Here is a 16,957-nt window from a genome sequence, read left to right on the forward strand (position 1 = left end):
CGTCATCAGTGAACCACTCCAGTAAGTCTGTACTCTACGCTCTGAAATCACTCATATCCTTCATTGTTGATTCCTATTTTGTTCCACAAATCCAGATGATGCACGTTTTCTGCACAACAGCAGTCAGTAGCTTTATTATTGGACAGCCGGCGAGAGTTTCAAAGCATCTCTAAAGTAGCTGAGTGTCTACTTGGAGAGATTCTTCTTCATGAATCTCTGCCTTACCCACAGAGACAGTATATTTAATAGGAATTAGACAAAGGCATATCAGTCACATGGGCGATTGTCATTATATAGTTTAAAGCAAGTTATTATGACCTTACAAAGCTTGATGAATAGCGATGTCCTGTGATAACGTGTGATGGATTACAGAAACTGATTATCGTATTGTTCATGTTTATGTGTTGATGGGAAGAGATTAAGGCAGAAGAGTTCTTCCTTCAGTAAATGGGGGATTCACTTACCTATGCCAATATGGAGGGGAGGTAAGATAATGGGAGCGGGAGGCAGTTTAACAGGGTTGTTCCCAGGGCTCTCAGTCTTGTCTGGAAAGGGCAAATTCCTCTGTCTGTGGTTACGGGGTAATCTACATATGTGGCTGCAATACGTTCTATTTTGAGATACTGTCAGCCTCCCCCCTTCTGAGGTATTCTGTCTGTATTGTAAGAATACAGGCCGTCAGTTGATGAAATAAGGCCTTTGACAGGGGAATGTTTAATCCTTGAGACCCCACGGTGTCCTGAAAGAGAAGCAAAAGGTATGAAACTGGTCCGTGTATGGTACTTTAACTTATCAGGAATCTGCTGACCAGAATTGAATGCAATGATTGACTGTGATCTAACTAGAGCTTTGTCAATGGTCAGCAACTTTTCCGTTGTTTGTTATCATTCGCCCATTAATGAAGCTCAGCATCCCATTTGTTTTACTCAAAACACTTCCTGTTTTCTCTCCTTTAATGATTGGTACACATTGTCCCCCATTCCTGCTGTCCTGCTCTCTGTGTCTGTGCCACTCAAATATATATTCCCTTTCTACATTGCTTCTCTCAAAATGCATCAACTTACTGTGTGTTCGAAACAAGAGACATATTCCACTAAAAATATTATCTCTCCCTCCACACATTCTACCTCCTGGAAAACAGAACAGTACAGCACTGGAATAATTGGGCCCCCATGTGTGTGCGGATCATGATGCTATTCCAAACTAATCTGCCTGTACACGATCCATATCCCTGCCAACCCATGCCTGCATATGTGTCTGCCCAAATGCCGCTTAAACGTTGCAATTGTTTCTGATTTTCCCATCTCTCAGTAAAGTACATTCTTTTCACTTACCACTTTGTGCATAAGAAACTTGTCTGACACAACTCCCTTTAAACTTGCACATGTTGTTGGAAATGCTCAGCAGATCATGCAGCAACTGTGAAGAAAAATCAGTTAATATTTTGGGTCTGGTCACCGTTCCTCAGAAACATTAACTTGAATTTATCTTCATAGAAGCTGCTAGACCTGCTGAACTTTTCCCGAAAATGTTTTTGTTTCTGGTTTACAGCATCTGCAGCTGTTTTGGTTTTCATTTCCTTTAAACCTGCCCCCTCTCCCCTTAAATTTATGGCCTCTAGAATTTGCCATTTTCACCTTGGAAAAAGATTCAGATTATTCACTCTGTCTGAGCCTTTCGGATCACCCGCAGCCACTGACTTTCCCAAGTTAAAAATCCAAGTCTTTCCACCTCTCCCAATCCAGGCAACATCCTGGTAAACCTGTTTTCATGCTGTCCAAAGCCTCCACATCCTCCTTTTTATGTGGTGATCAAAACAGCACACAATACTCCAAAGGTGGCCTAATGACAGTTTTATATTCAGTCCCTGACAAAAGAAGGCAAGTATGCCATACAGATCCTTCGCCACTTTCAGGGAGCTGTGAACTTTCCCTTGAAGATCCCTGTGCACATCAATGCTGCTGAGAGCCCTTCGGTTTAGTGAATACATTCCTCTTGCAATGAGCCTCCCAAAATACATCACCTCACACTTGTCTGGATTAAAATCTATCTCCGTATGGGTTTTCCAACTGATCTACTTCTTGCTGTGTCCTTTGACAACATTCTTCATGATTCACAACTTCCTCAATTTGTACGATCTAGAAACTTGCTAATTAAATCGTTTACATTTCCATGCTAATCATTGATATATGTCACAGACAATAGATGTTCCAATTCTGATCCTTGTGGAACAACACTGACCAAAGAACTCCAGCCAGCAACATGCTGTGGAAGGAACATATTGCATTTATTCAGTCAGTCGGAAAGCATTTCAGGTATTGGTCTGTCACTAGATATTCCAAGATATTCACAATCCTGGTTAAAACATCCTGGAGCAGATTTTCAGTTCTGCGTACCCTACCTGGGGACTCCCCCAGAACCAAGTATAAAGCAGTAAAGATTATCTCCTGCTGTGGAAGGACAATCTGTGTTGGTCTGAGCATGAACACAGAGCAGATTTACCTTAATGATAATTTAACCCCTGAAGAAAAATAACCAGAACAAGTTAAGCAAGTACAAAAAAAATGTGTTATGGCACAGAAAGGGGCCCAAGAAATCCAAGCTGGCTCTCTGTAGCAGAATCCCTTATTGTCATTCTCCAACTGTCCCCAAAACCCTGAAAGTTTATTTCCCTCACATCTGATATAATCGTAATTGTTAATCATTGATCATCCCTACTTGCACCACCATACTAGGCAGCATGTTGTGCATATTTCCAGCCAATACAGCCAGTGGGAACACTTGTTCATCTCCCACTTTCTCAAAACGTTATATCTAATCTTAAATTTTGAGCCATCACCTATCAAGTGCAATTTATTTTATTGTCTGCTCTATCTAGATGTGTTATAATGTTATCCATTTTAATCTATCAAGATATATTCAACTTGATTTCTTCAAAGAAAATAGCATATTTTTTCCAAATCAATCCAGTGACTGGATTTTCTTCTTCAGTGCACCACACCAATAAGTCTGTACTCCACACCCTAAAGATCACTCAGATCCTTCCTGAGCAGGAATCTGTTGACCTGAATTGGATACAACGATTGACTGTGACCTACCCAGTCAATGAAATTGTTTAATGAAACCCAGGATCCCATATGTTTTGATCAAAACACTTTGATTATGTCCTCTCTCCTTTAAAGAATTGTACACATTGCCCCCCCCCCTTCCCTCAGTCTCTACTCTTTGTATCCGTGCTATCCAAGTATATATTTCCTTTCTACATTGCTTCTCTCAAAATGTATCAACTCACTGTGTGTTCTAAAAAAATATTAACTCTCGCTCCACACATTGTACCCCCTGGAAAACAGAACAGTACAGCACTGGAATAATGGGCCCATCATGTGTGTGCAGACCATGATGCCATTCCAAACTAATTCCACCTTCCTGGACATGATCCATATCCCTGCCAACCCCTGCGAGCTTATGTGCCTGCCCAAATGCCTCTTATGCATTGTGATTGTTTCTGCTTTTACGACCTCCCAGGAGAGTACATTCCAGTCATCTATCACCTTTTGCATAAGAAACTTGAGTGATATTACTCCCTTTAAACATTCACATGTTGTTGGAAATGCTCAGCAGGTCTTGCAGCATCTGTGAAAATATAAATCCGTTAATGTTTCGGGTACTTCATCAGAAACTTGAACTCTGATTTCTCTTCACAGATGCTTCCAGACTTGTTGAGCATTTCCAGAAACTTCTGTTTTTGTTTCTGATTTACTGCATCTTCTGTTCTTTCGGTTTTTATTTTCTTTAAATTTTCCCCGTCCCCTGAAATCTATGGCCTCTAAAATTTGTCATTTCTACCTTGGAAAAGGATTCAGATTATAGAACATAGAACATAGAATAATAAAGCGCAGAACAGACCCTTCAGCCCTCAATGTTGCGCCGACCTGTGGAAGTTTCTCAACTCGTCCCCCTCAACTATCCCAAAATCATCCATGAGCTTAACTAAGGATTGTTTAAAACTCCCTAATGTGGCTGAGTTGACTACCTTAGCTGGTAGGGCATTCCACACACTTACCACTCTCTCTGTGTAAAGAATTTGCCTCTGACATCTGTCTTAAATCTATCACCGCTCAATTTGTAGTTGTGCTCTCTCATACAAGCTGACGTCATCATCCTAGGAAAAAGACTTTCACTGTCTACCCTATCTAATCCTCTGATTATCTTTTTGTCTCTATCAAATTCCCCCTTAGCCGCCTTCTTTCCAATGAGAACAGATCCAAGTCTCTCAGCCTTTCCTCATAAGACCTTCCCTCCAGACCAGGCACCATCCTGATAAATCTCCTCTGCACCTTTTCCAATGCTTCACATCCTTTTTGTAATGGGGCGACCAGACTGTACACAACAATCCAACTGTGGCCACACCAGCATTTTGTATAGTTGCAGCATGATATTGCGGTTCCAGAACTCAATCCCTCTACCAATGAAACCTGACACACCGGATGCTGCCTTAACAGCACTATCCACCTGGGTGACAACTTTCAGGGATCTATGTACATGGACTCCAAGATCCCTCTGCACATCCATACTACCAAGAATCTTTCCATTGACCCAGTACTCTACCTTCCTGGTATTCTTCCCAAAGTGCATCACCTCACATTTAGCTGCATTGAACTCCACTTGCACCTCTCAGCCCAATTCTGCAGTTTATCTAAATCCCTCTGCAACCTGTAACATTCTTCCAAACTGTCTACTACTCCACAGACTTTAGTGTCATCTGCAAATTTACTAATCCATCCACCTAAGTCATTTATAAAAATGACAAACAGCTGTGGTCCCAAAACAGATCCTTGTGGAACACCACTAGTAACTGGGCTCCAGACTGAATATTTTCCATCACCCACCACTCGCTGCCTTCTTTCAGAAAGCCAGTTTCTAATCCAAACTGCGAAATCACCCTCAACTCCATGCCTCTGCATTTTTTCCATCAACTTACCATGTGGAACCTTATCAAAGGCTGTACTGAAGTCCATGTATACCACATCAGCTGCCCTAGTCTCATCTAAATGCTTGGTCACCTTCTCAAAAAACTCAATGAGGTTTGTGAGACAGGACATGCCCTTGACGAAACCATGTTGACTATCTGAAATCAAATTGTTGCTTGTTAGATGATTATAACTGTTATCTCTTATAATCCTTTCCAAAACCTTTCCTGCAATGGAAGTAAGGCTCCCTGGTCTATAATTACCTGGGTCATCTCTGCTGCCCTTCTTGAACAAGGGCACAACATTTGCCATCGTTCAGTACTCGGGTACTAAACTCATAGACAATGATGACTCAAATATCAAAGCCGAAGGCTCTGCTATCTCCTCGCTAGCTTCCCAGAGAATCCAAAGATAAACCCCATCCGGACTGGGTACTTGTCTACTTTCACTCCTTCTAGAATTGATAACACCTGTGCGTAACTAACCTCAATCCTTTCTAGTCTAATATCTCGTACCACATTTTTGTCCTCGAAAATATTCTCCTTTTCCTGTGTAAACACCGATGAGAAATGTACATTTAGCACTCCTCCGATCTCTGCAGGGTCAAAACTCAACTTCCCACTTCTGTCTTCGATTAGCCCTTGTCCTACCCTAATCATCCTTTTATTCTTCACATACCTATAGAAAATTTCAGGGTTATCCTTTATTCTGTTTGCTAAAGACTGCTCGTGTCCTCACTTTGCTTTTCTTAACTCTCTCTTTAAATCCTTCCTAGCTGATCTGTAACTCTCTATTGCTTCAACTGTACCATTTTGCCTCATCAACACATAAGCCTCTTTCTTCTTCTTAACAAGAGATGCAATTTCTGTGGTAAACCATGGTTTACAAACTTTGTCTGTGCCAGTTGGGTCACCCCACAGCCATTGATTTTCCAAAGACAACAATCCAAGTTTTTCCAACCTCTCCCAATCCAGGCAACATCCTGGCAAACCTGTTTCCACTTTCCCAAAAGCCTTCACATTCTACCTATAATGTGGTGATCAAAGCGGCACACAATACCCCAAAGGTGGCCTGATTATAGTTTTATATTCACTCTCCTGACAGAAGAAGGCAAGCCTGCCATTCACCTCCTTCACCACTTTCAGGGATCTTTTAGCTCGCAACCGAAGATCCCTCTGTATATCAGTGCTGCTCAGGGCCCTTCCGTTTATTGTATACAAACCTCTTGCCCCCCCAACACCATCCAACACCGCCCCCTCCACCAACCCCGTCCAACACCGCCCCCTCCACCAACCCCGTCCAACACCGCCCCCTCCCCAACACTGTCCAACACCGCCCCCTCCACCAACCCCGTCCAACACCGCCCCCTCCCCAACACTGTCCAACACCGCCCCCTCCCCATCCCCGTCCAACACCGCCCCCTCCCCAACCCCATCCAATACTACCCCCCTCACCAACCTCGTCCAACACCACCCCATCCCCAAACCCCGTCCAACACCGCCACCTCCCGAAACCCCGTCCAACACCGCCACCTCCCCAAACCCCGTCCAACACCGCCACCTCCCCAAACCCCGTCCAACACCGCCACCTCCCCAAACCCCGTCCAACACCGCCACCTCCCCAAACCCCGTCCAACACCGCCCCTCCCCCAAACCCGTTCAACACCGTCCCCTCCCCAACCCCATCCAATACTACCCCCTCACCAACCTCGTCCAACACCACCCCATCCCCAAACCCCGTCCAACACCGCCACCTCCCCTAACCCCGTCCAACACCGCCCCTCCCCAAACCAGTCCAACACCGCCCGCTCCCCAACCCGGTCCAACACCCCCCGCTCCCATTCCCGTCCAATACTACCCCCTCCCCAAACCCCGTTAAACACCGCCCCCTCCCCCAACCCCGTACAACTCCGCCCCGTCCCCAATCCCGTCCATCACTGCCCCTTCCCCAACCCCGTCCAACATCGCCCCCTCCCCAACACCGTCCAACACCGCCCCCTCACAACCCTGTCCAACACCGCCCTCCCCAAACCCATCCAATACTGTCCCCTCCCCAACCCCATCCAACACTGCCCCCTCCCAACCCCATCCAGCTCCGCCCCCTTCCCCAACCCCGTCCAACACCGCCCCCTCCCCCAAACCCGTCCAACACCGCCCCCTCCCCCAAACCCGTCCAACACCGCCCCCTCCCCAACCCCGTCCAACACCGCCCCCTCCCCCAACTCCGTCCAAAACCGCCCCTCCCCCAACCCCGTTCAACACCGCCCCCTCCCAACCCCATCCAGCTCCGCCCCCTTCCCCAACCCCGTCCAACACCGCCCCCTCCCCCAAACCCGTCCAACACCGCCCCCTCCCCCAACCCCGTCCAACACCGCCCCATCCCCCAACCCCGTTCAACACCGCCCGCTCCCATTCCCGTCCAACACTGCCCCTCCCCAAACCCCGTTAAACACTGCCCCCTCCCAGCCCCATCCAGCTCCGCCCCTTCCCCAACCCCGTCCAACACTGCCGCCTCCCCAACCCCCTCCAACACCACCCCGTCACCAACCCCGTCCTTCACCGCCCCCTCCCCCAACCCCGTCCAACACCGCCCCCTCCCCAACCCCGTCCAACACCGCCCCCTCCCCAATCTTCCCCTCTCTCTGTCCCCTCTCTTTGCCCCCATCCCCATCTCTCTGTCCCCATCTCTCTACCCCTTTCTCTGTCCCCATCTGTGTCTCCCTCGCTCTGTCCCCCCGTCCCCCCTCTCTGTCTGTACCCGTCTCTCTGTTCACTCTCTCTCTGTCCCGCTCTCTCTGCTCCCCCTTTCTCTGTCCCTCCTTTCTCTGCCCCCTTCTCTCTGTCCCCTGTCTCTCTCTGTCGCCCCGTCTGTTCCCCACTCTCTGTCTCCATCTCTCTCTCTCCCCCTCTCTCTGTTCCCCTCTCTCTCGATTCCCCTCTCTCTGTCGCATTTCTCGCTGTGTCCCCCTCTCTCTGTCGCCCGTCTCTATGTCGCCCCTCTCTCTGACCCCCCTCTCTCTGTCCCCCCACTCCCTGATCTCTTCTATCTCCCCCCTCTCTCTGTTCCCCCCTCTCTCTCCCCTTCTCCCTGTGCCCCATCTCTCTGTTCCCCCCTCTGTCCCCCTTTTCTGTCCGCGTCTATCTACCCCTAAATCTGTCCCACTGTCTCTGCCCCCCTCCCTGTACCCCCTCTCTCTGTTCCCCTCGTCCCCCCTCTCTCTCTCTGTACCCCTCTGTCTGTTCACTCTCTCTGTCCCCTCTCTCCCTCCCCCTCTTTCTGTTCCCCTCTCTGTCCACCCCTTTCTCTGTCCCCCTCTCTCTGTCCCCTGTCTCTCTCTGTCGATCCTCTTTCTCTGTCCCCGCCCCCCATCGCCCGCTCTGTCTCCCCTCTCTGTCCCCATCTCTCTGTTCCCCTCTCTCCATTCCCCTATCTGTCGCCCCTCTCTATGTCGCCCCTCTCTTTGTTTCCTGACGTCTTCTATCTCCCCCTTTCTCTGTTCCCCGTTCTCTGTCCCCCGCTCTCTTTCCTCCTCTGTTCCCCTTTGTCTGTCCCACTCTCTCTGTGCCCTCCTCTCTGTCCACACCTCTCTGTCCGCCTCTCTGCCCCGCCTCTCTCCCCCGCGCTCTATGTCCCCATCTCTCTCTCCCCCTCTATCTGTCCTGCCTCTCTCTGTCCCCCCTTTCTGTCCGTCTGTCTCTGTCCCCCTTTCTCTGTCCCCGTCTCTCTCTGTCGCCCCTCTCTCTCTCTCCCCTCCCTGTGCTCCCTCTCTCTCTGATCCCTCGTCCCCTCTCTCTCTGTACCCCTCTCTCTGTTCACTCTCTCTCTGTCCCCCTCTCTGTCCCCCACTCTCTTTCCCGTTTCTCTCCCCCTCTGTCTGTCCTGCCTCTCTCTGTCCCCCCTTTCTGTCTGCTCTCTCTGTCCCCCTCTGTCTGTCCCCTCTCTCTCCCCCTCTCACTGTCCCCCTCCCTGTACTCCCTCTCTCTCTAATTCCCCCGTCCCCACTCTCTCTCTGAAGCACTCTCTCTGTTCTTTCTCTCTCTGTCCCCTCTCTCTGTACCCGTCTCTCTTTTCCTCCCCCCTGTCCATCCCTTTCTCCGACCCTCCTTTCTCTGTCCCCCTCTTCCTGTCCCCTGTCTCTCTCTGTCGCCCCTCTCTCTGCACTCCGCCCTCCTCTCTGTCGGCCACTCTGTCCCTCTTTCTGTCCCCATCTCTCTGCCCCCCTCTCTTTCTCCCCTCTCTCTGTTCTCCTCTCTCTGTTCCCCTGTCTCTGTCACCCTTCTCGCTGTGTCCCCCTCTCTCTGTCGCCCAACTCTTTGTCGCCTGTCTCTCTGACCACCCTCTCTCTGTCCCCTCACTCCCTGACCTCTTCTATCTCCCCCCTCTCTGTTCCACTCTCTCTTTCCCCCGCGCTCTTCCCCCCGTTCCCCTCTCTCTGCCCCCTCTCTCTGTGCCCCCCTCTCTGTCCACACCTCTCTGTCCCCCTCTCTGCCCTGCCTCTCTCTCTCCCCCTCTCTCTGCCCCCCTTCCTGTCTCCCTCACTCTGTCTCCCTCTGTCTGTCCCCCTCTCTCTCCCCCTCTCTCTGCCCCCCTCCCTGTACTCCCTCTCTCTCTGATCCTCCGTCCCCTCTCTCTCTCTGTACCCCTCTCTCTGTTCACTCTCTCTGTCCCCTTCTCTGTCCCCACTCTCTTTCCCGTCTCTCTCCCCCTCTATCTGTCCTGCCTCTCTCTGTCCCCCCTTTCTATCCGCGCTCTCTGTCCCCCTCTGTCTGTCCCCCCTCTCTCTCCCCCTCTCACTGTCCCCCTCCCTGTACTCCCTCTGTCTCTAATCCCCCGTCCCCACTCTCTCTCTGTACCCCTCTCTCTGTTCTTTCTCTCTCTGTCCCCTCTCTCTGTCCCCCCCTCTCTGTTTCCCCGTCCACCCCTTTCTCTGTCCTTCCTTTCTCTGTCCACCTCTCTCTGTCCCCTATCTCTCTCTGTCGCCCCTCTTCCTCTTCCCCCCGCCCTCCTCTCTTTCGCCCCCTCTGTCCCTCTTTCTGTCCCCATCTCTCTGTCCCACCCTCTCTCCCCCTCTCTATGTTCACCTCTCTCTCTGTTCTCCTGTCTCTGTCGCCCTTCTCGCTGTGTCCCCCTCTCTCTGTCGCCCGTCTCTCTGAACCCCCCTCTCTCTGTCCCCCCACTCCATGACCTCTTCTATCTCCCCCCTCTCTGTTCCACTCTCTTTCCCCCGCTCTCTCCCCCCCTCTGTTCCCCTCTCTCTGCCCCCTCTCTCTGTGCCCCCTTTCTGTGCACACCTCTCTGTCCCCCTCTCTGCCCTGCCTCTCTCTCCCCCTCTTTCTGCTCCCCTCTCCCTATCCCCCTCACTCTGTCTCCCTCTGTCTGTCTCCCTCTCTCTGTCTTCTCTTACTATCCCCCGCTCCCTATCCCCCTATCTCTGTCCTCCACTCTCTGTCCCCAATCTTTCCCCCTCTATCTCTGTCACCCCCTCTCTGTCCCTTGCTTCTCCGTTCCCCCGTTCCCCTCTCTCTCTGCCACCCTCTCTATCCTGCCTCTCTCTGACGCCTCGCTCTCTGATCCCCTCTCTGTCACCCCCCTCTGTCGCCCTCTCTTTATCCCGCCCCTCTGTCCCCCTCTCTGTCCCCTCTCTGTCTGCCCCTCTCTCGGTCCCCTACTCTCTTTCCCCCTCTCTCTGTTCCTCTCTCTCTTCCCCCTCTATCTCCGTTGCCCCTCTCTCTGTTGCCCCTCTCTCTGTTCCCCTCTCTTTGTCCTCCTCTCTCTGTCCCCTACTCTCTGTCCCCTCTCTCTGTCCCCCGCTCTCTGTTCCTCTCTCTCTGTCCCCCACTCTGTCCCCCTCTCTCTGACCCCTCTCTCATTATGTCCTCCCCTATTTCCCTCTCTCTCCCTCCCTCACGTTATCTCTGCGTTGCCTCTCTCTCTCCGTCTCTCTCTCTCACTCTCGCCCTGCTCCTTCACTCTCTCTCCACCTTCTCTCACTCTCGATCCCCCACCTCAGTCTCTCTTTCTCCCCACCTCGCTCTGTTTCTCTCAGACCAAATCTCTGTCCCTCCTGCCCGTCCCTCTCTCTCTGACACATTTTGTCTCTCTGACGTCTCCCTCTTCCTCTAATCCAGATGGGGGTGGGGGATGGTGGGGAAGATTGGTGCTTTGGCTGCATGTGGTTCGAGGGGTGCTTGTGAGATGATAGAGAGATATGGGAGGTGGGAGGAGGGGGGAAATGGAGTAGAGACAGAATTGTGGGAGGGAGGCAGATGGCTGGAGAGAGTGAGTGCTGGGTTGTGGGAGAGGAAAGAGTGGAGGCAGGTGGAGAAATCAGGGTTAGGGATGTGTGTGTGAGACAGAGGGTGGACGAGGGAGAGTGAAAGGGAGAGGTGGTGAGAAAGAGAGAGTGTGCAGTGAGAGAGAGGGAGAGAAATGAGGAGAAAGAGTAGGGGAGAGGAAATGGGGAGGTCAGGTTGGAGTGGGGGGGACAGAGGGAGTTAAACACAGCTCTTGAGCTCAGGGCGCAGTGCCGTCCCCTTCCCTGAGGACCAGGACTTGGGGCTGAGTCTGTCTCTCTCCAGCTCAGCTTCTCCAACACAAAGACACACAACAACTTCGGCCACTCTGCTGCTTGGCACGCTTTAATCAACATTTTTATTGTTTACAAATGGAAGTGATGGATACAATCAGTGGGATGGTGCCTTTTCTCACTGGCCCCTGAGTTGTGAGAAACATTGAAATGTTTCCCTGTAACCCCCTTGTGGGATAAGGATGGACAACCCAGCGCTAGCCTCAGTCTGTTACCATAGCGACAGGCTGCTCCATCGCTGAAACACTGAACTGAAATGAGAAAATCCCGGATGGATTGATTAACGAGGGAATTTGATGGATGGATGGATTTGGGTGAAGGGATATTTCAGCACATTCTTCAGCTGCTGCCTGAACTTAGTCTGGGTCACGGCATAAATCGCGTTGTTTGTGCAGCAACTGAGGAGCTGCAGCTTGAAGCCCAATTCCAGCACAAAGCCATCGAGATACACAGAGTCATACCCAATCCAATACATCCGGCTCCATATAGAATACAGCATTAACATTGACCATAACAGGATGAAATTGGCCGAGATCACAAACAGTAAAATGATGGATTTTTTTCGGTTTCGCATTTCAGTGTCAGACTGAGCGTCCCCATTGGTGTGAGCGCGGAGTCTCCTGCGGGCTCTGCTGGTCACTTAAATGTGTCTGATGGTGATAAAATTGAGCAGCAGAATCAGGAGAAATGGGACACACGGGGTTAGAATGTTGTGGAGGAACTCGATTGTGACCCAGATACTGGAGGATAAAGCAGCGTCTGTTACCTCACAAAACCAGGGGAGGTTCCACAGCCGATACCGAGCCTTGAGCATAAAATACCAGGAAATGTTCTTTAAACAGCTCAGCACAGTCACTGCTCCCAGAACCACAGCCGCCGTTTTCTCACTGCAATATTTACTTTTCAGCTTCTGGCAACAAATGGCCACAAACCGATCAAAGGTGAAAGTGACGGTGAACCAGACAGAGCAGTCAGTGGCTGCATAAAGCAGGACGGCGTGGATATTACACACGGGGACGGAGTCCATCACGAAATAAAACTGTTCCAGATAAACAATGGGAATGTGTCTCAGGATCAGGTCGAGGATAATGACCAGGAGATCTGCCGCTGCCATGGCCCCCAGGTAACATCTCACACATGGAGACAATCCACAATCTTTATAAAGCAGGACGTAGATGGTCACTACGTTAACTGTGAGGAAGGAAAACAAACCCATTATCCATCAGTCTGGAGGCAAAGGGACCCGTTTGATCGGGGACCCAGTGAGATTTTCAAATGTGTCCCTGTATTCAGGGATTTATTAAAATAATTGGAGCTAGAATAACAACTGGGAAGTTCGGAATTACTGACAAAAATGTCAGTTTTGGAATGTTGGGGGCAGAACGTTCCGGGATCTCCTTCAACTGTCCATCACCTTTCCCCTCTACCCACCCCACCAGCATGATGTACTGTGCACAGGGTACATATCTGTCCAACACGGGGAGCTGCACTGACCACATCATTGCATTATCGATAAACCTCAACCAGATAGTCTATTCAGCACAGCGACCTGTGCAGTGATCATCCGTGAATTAATCTGTAAACCAGGAGCAGTTACCCTCCCACCATGTAGGAAAGTGTACACCACCCCAGTGCATTGATCTCTAAACCAGGAGCAGTTACCCTCCCGGCATGTAGAGCTCTGTACACCACCCCAGTGCATTGATCTGTAAACCAGGAGCAGTTCCCCTCCCGGCATGTAGAACTCTGTTCACCAACCCACTGCATTCCTCAGTAACACTGTGTTAGATCCCTGCGCAGTATGGGGCAACTTGCAGCCCATGCTGGAAGTGACAGGATGTACAACTCCCACGCATTTACAGCTCCATCTCTCCATTGTACCATGACAAGTGGGTGCTGTGGGTGTGAACATCACTGCCAGAAAGAGATGGCGGGGGAATCTGTTAATTATCACCACATGGGAGGGGTTTGGGAAATAGACAGAGAGGGGGAGACTGAGATATAGTGACATGGAAGGATGTGTTCCCAGGTTTCAGAATGCTGAAATGTAGACACTTCGATAGCATCCTGTAACATGAACCTGTCTTCCCAGGAAAGATGGGATAAAAGGATATTTGTGTGATGCCAGATGAGCATTTGTTCGGCATCTTTGTTACTGGAATTGCTTTCAACCAAATCTATGACTCATTGGGCAGATTCTAACAATAATTTATCTTTGTTTGATTTTCCTTGAGTGTGACAGACGGATCGTCCGCAGGAGGCTGAGCTATTTCCTGGTGCTATCGTATCGGACTCATCTCATTAACTACCCAGCCCACCCCATGATGTCTCTCTCATTCAATACCAGCCTGATCCTCCCACCCATCATGGCGGGTGGTACTCACCATCGCCCGGATGCCCCTGGATATTTCGTGATCCCTGTCATTTGTGCCATCTTCAAAAGGCCAATGGACACACGGTTGTGCTTTCTAAGTTCGGAGCGGCCCTGCACAGTTTACCTCGAGCATGGCAGATCATGGGCAATTACACCCCGGTTTGTCGACAGGAGCACGGAGGTGCTGGTGGATGAGCTAGTATAGAATGAGACCATTCTCTTTCCAGAGGAGGCCACACCACCAGACCCACCGAGCATGGTCTGAGCTCTCCACCTACCTCAGTGCAGTATCTGCGGTCTGAAGAAATGCCCAGCAATACAGGACAAGCTTCAATAACCTTCCCCGCTCTTTTAGGATAAGGGTCACCGTATTCTCTCTGCTCTCTCACACTCACTGTATGTCTGTTATAGCGCCGACATCCGAACAAGGCTCAAGCTCCACCACTCTCACTGCTGCATGCACCACCTTCGCCACGCCCCCCCCTTCCTTCCACTTTACCCCGCTCCCCTACACTAATAATGCTGCATGCATACAACACTGTGGACTGACTCCCTCCAGACACCTCAGCATGACACCGTCTCCCCACCTACACCGACACTAACAGCAGGGCCACCCGCTCCCACACTCCCTCCCTCCCTTTCTCCCATTCCAGGAGAAACAGCCTGGAATAGGACAGAAAGGGCCAAGCCGGGTGGTGGAGTTCCCGATATCCATTCCCTCACCCCCTCCCCCGCCATGTGGGGAGGACCCTGGTAGGAGCCAGAGAGAACCGGGATGCCTTGTGTGGAGATTCTGAAACACCCACCTCCTACCGACCGAGTAAGGAGCAATGTTCAGTGAAGGGCAATTCTCACTTTAAACCCACTGGCAGCTCCGTTTCCCCCCGGCACAACGTAGAAGCTGTGGCCCTGACACCATCTCCCTTTTGGGTCGAGCTGGTACAAATGGAATCCCCACGGTCTCGGTGGGCAGGAGGGTGGGCTCACAACACATCGTCACCACCACCTCCCAGGAAGGGAGCACGGAGGCTCCCTCCTACACCTTCCCCTCTAAACAGCTCAGATACTGAAACTAATTTGTGATAGTTACTGCTATCCCCACTTGTCCTGATATCTTCAAAAACCTGTGCTCATATACACCCAGGACTCTCTGCTCCTGCACCCCCTAATTAAACGGTACGGCCTGTTTTATATTGTCTTTCATTGTCTTTCCTACCAAAGTGCCTCACCTCACACTGCTCTGCATTGATCCCCAGCTGCCATACACCTGAACACTACACCAACGTGTGATTGCACTGTTAGAGTTCCACACTGTCCTCCATGGACTTCAGAGTTTTTCCAGGTTTGGTGCCATCTACAAACATTGAGATTGTTATAGCGTCACAGTTCCCATGCAACAACTGAAATTCTGCTACACTCACTAGTGTGAGCAAATGAAATACCGCTTTATTCCCACGGACAGAGTCGAATAATGACATGCTGTCAATGGAGCAACAAAAGTCCTGATACAAACCAGATGGAGTGAATGAAATATTGATAAACCATAGAGAAGAGAATTCCAGATTGGCTCCAAGTTTCTGTATTGACATCAGGGTATTAATGTCATGATGTCGAAAGTGTGTATGTACCTTTAAGAGAGAGGGAAAGCTGTTCTGAACTGAGAGCTTCCAAGCACCTGTGATATGAGAGTATGGCAGACCCAGAGTGTGAAGGACAACTGAAAATATGTCACATTTGGGTGTGAAGTAGATCCCTAAGATGGTTGCTCCTTGGACAACAATTCGAATTTTACCAATCAGTTTAAATTATGCCACAGGATAAAACCAAATCAAGTGTGAATGTATTGGTTTTCGGAAGTGCATATTAAAAATGCAGGCATTTAGAAAATTGCAGACAGAGTAAATGCCATTAACACAGATCCAAGAGATTAGGAAACACTCTCTATCAAAGGTACCGTTTCATATGGAACATATTCGCAGTAAAAAGACAGAAGATGACCCAGGGAGATCGATGGCCACAAGAAGACACACAAACAACAGCTGCTGTGTGATTTTGAAATTAAATGAGTGCAATTTTAATAAGCGTCTTATTGAAACAGTATATCATTATAGAGTTGGAGTGGGGTAATAAACAGTTAAGAGAAAGAGGGTCTCAGAATTCAGAATGCTTGATGTAAAATGTTCACTTTCAGAGTTAAAAAATAAATTGATGTTATTATATAAACAGTGGAATTTGGGAGTTCTCTGTCACTCATATTTATCAGTTTACAAGGCAAATTGAGCATTTCTTTATGTTTAGTTTAAGTGACCAGATGAGATTCACGCCACGCCCTGACAATTCCTGTGTGTGTGTGTATTTGTGTGTCTCTGTGTGGGGCAGGTCTGGCAGTCTCTGTGGTGCTTAAAGTAATGAAATGCCACCCCCTGCTGGCCTCTCCACGCCATTGCAACGGCATTGGCAGAGGGTGAAAACCAACAGAGATTCATTCAGAGAGGGTGAGGGAGAGGGCAGCTGCTCACAGCACCATCCAAACTGATGTCTTATCCATGTACTGATCTAAATGTCTTTCAAACATTGTAACTGTCCCTGCTCTCACCACTTGCTCTGGGAGTTCATTCCACACATAAGCCAGATTCTGACTAAAATAATTACCTCTCATGACTTCTGTAAATCTTTTTCCTCACACCTTAAAATATCCCTCAGTTTTGAATCACCAACTCTAGGGAAAAGGCATCAGCCCTTCAGCTTATACGCACCTCTCTGTAAAGTTACCCCTTAATCTCATACTCTCCATTGAAAATAGTCTCAGTATACCCAGCCTCTCCCTCCATTCCCAACAACATCCAGGTTAATGTCTGCTCAATCCTCTCCAGCTTAATAATATCAAGGTCAGTAATATTAAAGTGAATAATCAAGGTATTTACTATGGGTGGGGAGACCAAAACTAGACGGTACAGGTTTAAGGTGAGAGGGGAACATTTAAAAGTGACCTAAGGGGCAGCTTTTTCACCCAGAGGGTGGTGTGCC

The 16,957-nt window shown here is 49.6% G+C and overlaps 1 pseudogene; it reads right to left on the reverse strand.

Annotated features, from left to right (window-relative positions):
• Nucleotides 1-11,836: 11,836 nt before the first annotated feature.
• Nucleotides 11,837-16,957, reverse strand: part of LOC148135890 (putative G protein-coupled receptor 139) — a 54,553-nt pseudogene continuing 49,432 nt past the window's right edge.

The sequence above is a fragment of the Chiloscyllium plagiosum genome, unplaced genomic scaffold (genome assembly GCF_037043375.1).
Source record: "Chiloscyllium plagiosum isolate Xiang-an unplaced genomic scaffold, Cpla_swu_hap1 HiC_scaffold_48, whole genome shotgun sequence".
NCBI lineage: Eukaryota > Metazoa > Chordata > Chondrichthyes > Orectolobiformes > Hemiscylliidae > Chiloscyllium > Chiloscyllium plagiosum.